General features: G+C 51.8%; 1 pseudogene; it reads left to right on the top strand.

The window, feature by feature from the left end:
* The window catches only part of LOC131731599 (DNA polymerase delta catalytic subunit-like), a 13,219-nt pseudogene extending 5,792 nt beyond the window's left edge, over positions 1–7,427 (top strand).
* Positions 7,428–7,500: the final 73 nt, after the last annotated feature.

Genomic DNA, 7,500 nt, shown 5'->3' with positions numbered 1-7,500 from the left:
CTAGACCCTGATATTGATGCGATCCAGCCCTCTGAAATGTCTTTATAATATACAGCGCTAGACCCTGATATTGATGCGATCCAGCCCTCTGAAATTCTCTCTCTCCTCTCTCCCCTCTCCTCTCCTTTCTCCTCTCTCCCCTCTCTCTCCTCTCTCCTCTCTCCTCTATCTCCTCTCTCTCTCTCTCTCTCTCTCCTCTCTCCAGGTTTCTCTGCCTCTCAACTTGGTGAATTTAAGAAAGACTTCAACGCAGCTGTCCTGAGGGACATGCGATCCAACAAGGAGAATATGTCCCAAGCTGTCCTCGCCGTGGACATCTGCAGGAAAGAGAGTGAGTGCCATCTCCATGTCCACACCCCCCCATGTCTGTCCAGCAGTCTCTTCCCAAGTGTCCCACAATCCTGTTCAGTTTTGACGCTACAATATAATCCCTTCTTCTTGGGGTCTGTGTTAGTTTACTACATTCTGAAAAGAGTTTAGTTTCATTAAAGCTGCAGACAGACAGACAGAGAGAGAGAGAGAGAGAGACAGACAGACACACACACAGACAGACAGAGCCCCACAATCCTGTTCAGTTTGACGCTACAATATAATCCCTCCTTCTTGGGATCTGTGTTAGTTTACTACATTCTGAAAAGAGTTTAGTGTCATTAAAGCTACAGACAGACAGACAGACAGACAGACACACAGACAGACCGACAGACATAGATACAGACAGAGAGATACAGACAGATACAGACAGAGATACAGACAGACAGATAGATAGAGATACAGACACACACAGACAGACAGACAGACACAATCTTAATAGAGCTGATAAGACAGAGAGAATAGATTCTCTTATAATCAGTGTGACGTGTTCTAGTCTTGCTGTTTGTTTTTTTTTTGCTCAGGTATGTACGGTTACCATGGCAAGCAGCAGAGCGACTTCCTGCGGATCACCATGGCGACGCCACGCCTCATCGCCCCCGCCAAACGGCTGCTGGAACAAGGGTTCAAGTTGGGCAGCTCGGCCACACAGAGCTACACGTCCTACGAGGCGAACATAGACTTCGAAATCAGGTGAGAGGAGACCGCAGCATAAAGAACTACAGCTCCCAGCATGCCTCGCCATGGCCGCGGGTGCAGAGGCATGCTGGGAGCTGTAGTCCTATAGCCAGGGCTGGAGCGATTCACTGTGTCTCGATGAATCGCGATGCTTTCTTTACATGATGTGTCGTAATAGAGGTCTGTATCGCTTGTGAGAGGAGACCGCAGCATAAAGAACTACAGCTCCCAGCATGCCTCGCCACAGCCCGCGGGTGCAGAGGCATGCTGGGGAGCTGTAGCTCATGGTGGATTGTGATGTATTAATTCTCTCTCTCTCTCCCCTCTTCTCTCGCTCCCCTCGCTCTCAGATTCATGGTGGATTGTGATGTCGTGGGTTGTAATTGGATTCAACTCCCTCCTCTTAAATACAAACTGAGAGGAGAGATTTCACCAGAGGAGCCCAGCAAGGTGAACTCACAACCTGTCTGTCTGTCTGTCTGTCTGTGTGTGTGTCTGTCTGTCTGTGTGTGTGTCTGTCTGTCCTGTGTGTCTGTCTGTTTGTCTGTCTGTGTGTGTGTCTGTCTTGTCTGTGTGTCTCTGTCTCTCTGTCTGCATTGTCATTGAAGATCATTGAGGGTATAGTTCGCTTGCTGTGGTCCAGCGCTAATGTCTCGCTGTCTGTCTCTCTCTCTGTCCCCCTCTTTCTCAGGCGTCCCTGTGTCAAATAGAAGTGGACATCGGATGGACAGATCTGATCTCTCACCCCCCGGAGGGGGAGTGGCAAAAAAATCGCCCCCTTGAGAGTCCTGAGCTTCGATATAGAGTGTGCCGGGAGAAAAGGTAACGAGAGAAACGAGAGAGGGAGAGAGAGGGACGACACAAACACACACACTGTGCGTCTGCTCGCTGGGTTTCCTCATCGCTGTGCGTCTGCTCGCTGGGTTTCCTCATCGCTGGGTTTCCTCATCGCTGGGTTTCCTCATCGCTGGGTTTCCTCGTTGCTGGGTTTCCTCATCGCTGGGTTTCCTCGTTGCTGGGTTTCCTCATCGCTGGGGTTTCCTCGTTGCTGGGTTCCTCATCGCTGGGTTTCCTCGTTGCTGGGTTTCCTCATCGCTGGGTTTCCTCGTCGCTGGGTTTCCTCATCGCTGTGCGTCTGCTCGCTGGGTTTCCTCATCGCTGTGCGTCTGCTCGCTGGGTTTCCTCATCGCTGGGTTTCCTCATCGCTGGGTTTCCTCATCGCTGGGTTTCCTCGTTGCTGGGTTTCCTCATCGCTGGGTTTCCTCGTTGCTGGGTTTCCTCATCGCTGGGTTTCCTCGTTGCTGGGTTTCCTCATCGCTGGGTTTCCTCGTTGCTGGGTTTCCTCATCGCTGGGTTTCCTCGTTGCTGGGTTTCCTCATCGCTGGGTTTCCTCGTCGCTGGGTTTCCTCATCGCTGTGCGTCTGCTCGCTGGGTTTCCTCATCGCTGGGTTTCCTCATCGCTGGGTTTCCTCATCGCTGGGTTTCCTCGTCGCTGTGTTTCCTCATCGCTGGGTTTCCTCATCGCTGGGTTCCTCGTCGCTGTGTTTTTCTCATCACTGTGTGTCTGCTCGCTGGGTTTCCTCATCGCTGTGCGTCTGCTCGCTGGGTTTCCTCATCGCTGGGTTTCCTCATCGCTGGGTTTCCTCATCGCTGGGTTTCCTCGTCGCTGTGCGTCTGCTCGCTGGGTTTCCTCGTCGCTGTGTTTCCTCGTCGCTGTGTTTTCTCATCACTGTTGTGTCTGCTCGCTGGGTTTCCTCATCGCTGGGTTTCCTCGTCGCTGTGTTTTCTCATCACTGTGTGTCTGCTCGCTGGGTTTCCTCATCGCTGGGTTTCCTCGTCGCTGGGTTTCCTCGTCGCTGTGCGTCTGCTCGCTGGGTTTCCTCGTCGCTGTGTTTCCTCGTCGCTGTGTTTTCTCATCACTGTGTGTCTGCTCGCTGGGTTCCTCATCGCTGGGTTTCCTCGTCGCTGTGTTTTCTCATCACTGTGTGTCTGCTCGCTGGGTTTCCTCATCGCTGGGTTTCCTCGTCGCTGTGTTTCTCATCACTGTGTGTCTGCTCGCTGGGTTTCCTCGTCGCTGTGTTTTCTCATCACTGTGTGTCTGCTCGCTGGGTTTCCTCATCGCTGGGTTTCCTCGTCGCTGTGTTTTCTCATCACTGTGTGTCTGCTCGCTGGGTTTCCTCATCGCTGTGTTTCCTCATCGCTGTGTTTTCTCATCGCTGGGTTTTCTCATCACTGTGCGTCTCATGGCTGGGTTTTCTCATGGCTGTGTTTTCTCGTGGCTGGGTTTTCTCATCACTGTGCGTCTCGTGGCTGTGTTTTCTCATGGCTGGGTTTTCTCATCACTGTGCGTCTCATGGCTGGGTTTTCTCGTGGCTGGGTTTTCTTGTGGCTGGGTTTTCTCATCACTGCATCTCGTGGCTGGGTTTTCTCGTGGGTGTGTTTTCTCATCACTGTGCGTCTCATGGCTGTGTTTTCTCATGGCTGGGTTTTCTCGTGGCTGGGTTTTCTCATGGCTGGGTTTTCTCGTGGCTGTGTTTTCTCGTGGCTGGGTTTTCTCATCACTATGCGTCTCATGGCTGGGTTTTCTCGTGGCTGGGTTTTCTCGTGGCTGTGTTTTCTCGTGGCTGGGTTTTCTCATCACTGCATCTCGTGGCTGGGTTTTCTCGTGGCTGGGTTTTCTCGTGGCCTGGGTTTTCTCATCACTGCATCTCGTGGCTGGGTTTTCGCGTGGGTGTGTTTTCTCGTGGCTGGGGTTTTCTCATCACTGTGCGTCTCATGGCTGGTTTTCTCGTGGCTGGGTTTTCTCGTGCGCTGGGTTTTCTCATCGCTGTGTTTTCTCATCACTGTGCGTCTCATAGCTGGGTTTTCTCGTGGCTGGGTTTTCTCATCCTGCATCTCATGGCTGGTTTTCTCGTGGCTGGGTTTTCTCATGGCTGGGTTTTCTCGTGGCTGGGTTTTCTCATCACTGCATCTCGTGGCTGGGTTTTCTCGTGGCTGGTGTTTCTCGTGGCTGGGTTTTCTCGTGGCTGTGCGTCTCGTGGCTGGGTTTTCTTGTGGCTGGGTTTTCTTGTGCTGGGTTTTCTCGTGGCTGGGTTTTCTCGTGGCTGGGGTTTTCTCATCACTGTGCGTCTCATGTTTTCTCAGGTGTTTTCTCCTCGCTGTGTTTTCTAAGGTATTTTCCCCGAGGCTGATAAGGACCCTGTCATCCAGATCGCTAACATGGTGCAGAGACAGGGGGAGCGCGACCCCTTCCTGAGGAACGTCTTCACCCTCAAATCCTGCTCCAGCATCGTGGGCTCGCAGGTGCTGTGTTTCGACAAGGAGGCGGACCTACTCAAGGTTGGTGGTGCTTAGTAAGGACGTGTGCTTGACAAGGGGGCGGAGTTATTCGGAGGTGGGAGGGGTCTGAATAGCGGTGTGTTTTGGAAAGGAGGCGGGGCTACTGCAGGTGGGAGGGGTCTTAATATTGCTTGCTGCTGAAGGCATTGTAATAGATAGGAACTCCAAATACACTGGACTTAATATTGCATCTGAATAATATAATACTGTACTAATAACACTGTCAGTTAATAACAAGCTTTATACTACAATACAATAATACAATATTGTACAGAGCGATGATTAGTGTCTGCTCTCTCCTCTCACTTCTCTCTCTCTCCCCTCTCTCCTCTCTCCTCTCTCCTCACCTCTCCTCTCTCTCCTCTCTCCTCTTTCTCCTCTCTCCTCTCTCCTCTCTCATCTCTCTCCCCTCTCTCTCCTTTCTCTCCTCTCATCTCTTCTATCCCCTCTCCTCTCTCTCTCCTCTCCCCTCTCCTCTCTCCTCTCTCTCCTTTCCTCTCTTTCTCCTGTCCTCTCTCTCTCTCTCCTCTCTCTCCTCTCTCCTCTCTCCTCTCTCCTCACTCTCCCTCTCTCTCCCTCTCCTCTCTCTCCTCTCTCCTCTCCTCTCTCATCTCTCTCCCCTCTCTCTCCTTTCTCTCCTCTCATCTCTTCTATCCCCTCTCCTCTCTCCTCTCTCTCTCCCCTCTCCTCTCTCCTCTCTCTCTCCTCTCCCCTCCTCCTCTCTCCTCTCTCTCCTTTCCTCTCTTTCTCCTGTCCCTCTCTCTCTCTCTCCTCTCTCCTCTCTCCTCTCTCTCCTCTCTCCTCACTCCTCTCTCTCCTCTCTCTCCTCTCCTCTCTTTCTCCTGTCCTCTCTCTCTCTCTCCTCTCTCCTCTCCTCTCTCTCTCCTCTCCTCTCCTGTCTCTCTCCTCCTCTCTCCTCTCTCTCCTCTCTCCTCACTCCTCTCTCTCCTCTCTCTTTCTCCTGTCCTCTCTCTCTCTCTCCTCTCTCCTCTCCTCTCTCTCTCCTCTCCTCTCCTGTCTCTCTCCTCCTCTCTCCTCTCTCTCTCTCTCTCAGGGCTGGGCGGAGTTTGTTCGTACCGTGGACCCCGATATCATCACAGGATACAACATCCTAGAACTTTGACTTCCCTTACCTGCTGAACAGAGCGCAGGCATTGAAGGTGAGGAGCCAGAGATCCTGTTAATAAAGCTAATAAGAGGTGAGAGAATGGATTTTAAAGATGTCAGCGCTCCTTTAAAGGGAGGGGTCAGTGATCCTGTTAATAAAGCTAATAAGAGGTGAGAGAATGGATTTTAAAGATGGTCAGCGCTCCTTTAAAGGGAGGGGCCGGTGATCTGTTAATAAAGCTAATAAGAGGTGAGAGAATGGATTTTAAAGATGGTCAGCGCTCCTTTAAAGGGAGGGCCGGTGATCCTGTTAATAAAGCTAATAAGAGGTGAGAGAATGGATTTTAAAGATGGTCAGCGCTCCTTTAAAGGGAGGGTCGGTGATCCTGTTAATAAAGCTAATAAGAGGTGAGAGAATGGATTTTAAAGATGGTCAGCGCTCCTTTAAAGGGAGGGGTCAGTGATCCTGTTAATAAAGCTAATAAGAGGTGAGAGAATGGATTTTAAAGATGGTCAGCGCTCCTTTAAAGGGAGGGGCCAGTGATCCTGTTAATAAAGCTAATAAGAGGTGAGAGAATGGATTTTAAAGATGGTCAGCGCTCCTTTAAAGGGAGGGGCCAGTGATCCTGTTAATAAAGCTAATAAGAGGTGAGAGAATGGATTTAAAGATGGTCAGCGCTCCTTTAAAGGGAGGGGTCAGTGATCCTGTTAGTAAAGCTAATAAGAGGTGAGAGAATGGATTTTAAAGATGTGTTTTTCTTTGTCGTTTTCAGGTCTCGCTGTTTCCTTTCTTGGTCGAATCCGAGGGATCAAGTCTGTGATCAGAGATTCCTCTTTCCAGTCCAAACAGATGGGCAGAAGAGAGAATAAAATTATCAATATGGAAGGAAGAGTCCAGTTTGATCTCCTGCAGGTGTGGGAGGGGGAGAGAGAGAGAGAGGGAGAGAAAGGAAGGAAGGAAGGAAGGAGGGAGAGAGTCCAATGAAAGCTGCTGAATAATGTTCCCTTGTTAACATTGAATTCCTCTCCTCTCTCTCCTCTCTCTCTCCTCACTCTCTCCTCCTCTCTCCTCTTCTCTCTCCCCTCTCTCCTCTCTCTCCTCTCTCCTCCCTCTCCTCTCTCCTCCTCTCTCTCCTCTCCTCTCCCCTCCTCTCTCCTCTCTCTCCTCTCCTCTCTCCTCTCCTCTCTCTCCTCTCCTCTCTCTCCTCTCCTCTCTCTCCTCTCCTCTCTCTCCTCTCTCTCCCCTCTCCTCTTTCCTCTCTCCTCTCTCCCCTCTCCCCTCTCCCCTCTCTCCTCTCTCTCCCCTCTCTCTCCTCTCTCTATCCTCTCCTCTCCTCCTCTCTCCTCTCCTCTCTCTCCTCTCCTCTCCTCTCCCTCCTCTCTCCTCTCTCTCCTTTCCTCTCTCCTCTCTCCTCTCTCTCCTCTCCTCTCTCTCTCTCTCTCTCTCCTCTCTCCTCTCTCTCCTCTCCCCTCCCTCTCTCCTCTCTCCCCTCTCCTCTCTCCTCTCTCTCCTCTCCTCCTCTCCTCCTCTCCCTCCCACTCTCTCTCCTCCCTCTCTCTCCTCTCTCTTCTCTCTCCTCTCTCTCTCCTCTCTCCTCTCTCCCTCTCTCCTCTCTCTCTCCTCTCTCTCCTCTCCTCTTCTCTCTCTCTCTCTCCTCTCCTCTCTCTCTCTCTCTCTCTCCTCTCTCTCCTCTCTCTCTCCTCTCTCTCCTCTCTCCTCCTCTCCTCTCTCCTCTCCTCTCTCTCTCCTCTCTCCCCTCTCCCCTCTCTCCTCTCCTCCTCCCCTCTCTCTCTCTCCTCCCTCCCTCTCTCTCTCAGGTTCTGCTTCGTGATTATAAACTCCGCTCCTACACCCTGAACGCTGTCTAGCTTTCACTTCCTGCAAGAGCAGAAGGAAGACGTCCAGCACTCCACCATCATCACGGACCTGCAGGGTCAGAGCTGAAAAAAACAAAACTACAGCTCCCAGCATGCCTCTGCACCCGCGGCCATGGCGAGGCATGCTGG

Source organism: Acipenser ruthenus, unplaced genomic scaffold, assembly GCF_902713425.1.
Source record: "Acipenser ruthenus unplaced genomic scaffold, fAciRut3.2 maternal haplotype, whole genome shotgun sequence".
NCBI classification, from domain to species: Eukaryota; Metazoa; Chordata; class Actinopteri; order Acipenseriformes; family Acipenseridae; genus Acipenser; species Acipenser ruthenus.
The sequence above is the reverse complement of the archived record's forward strand: the minus strand, read 5'-3'. Positions and strand labels throughout refer to the sequence as shown.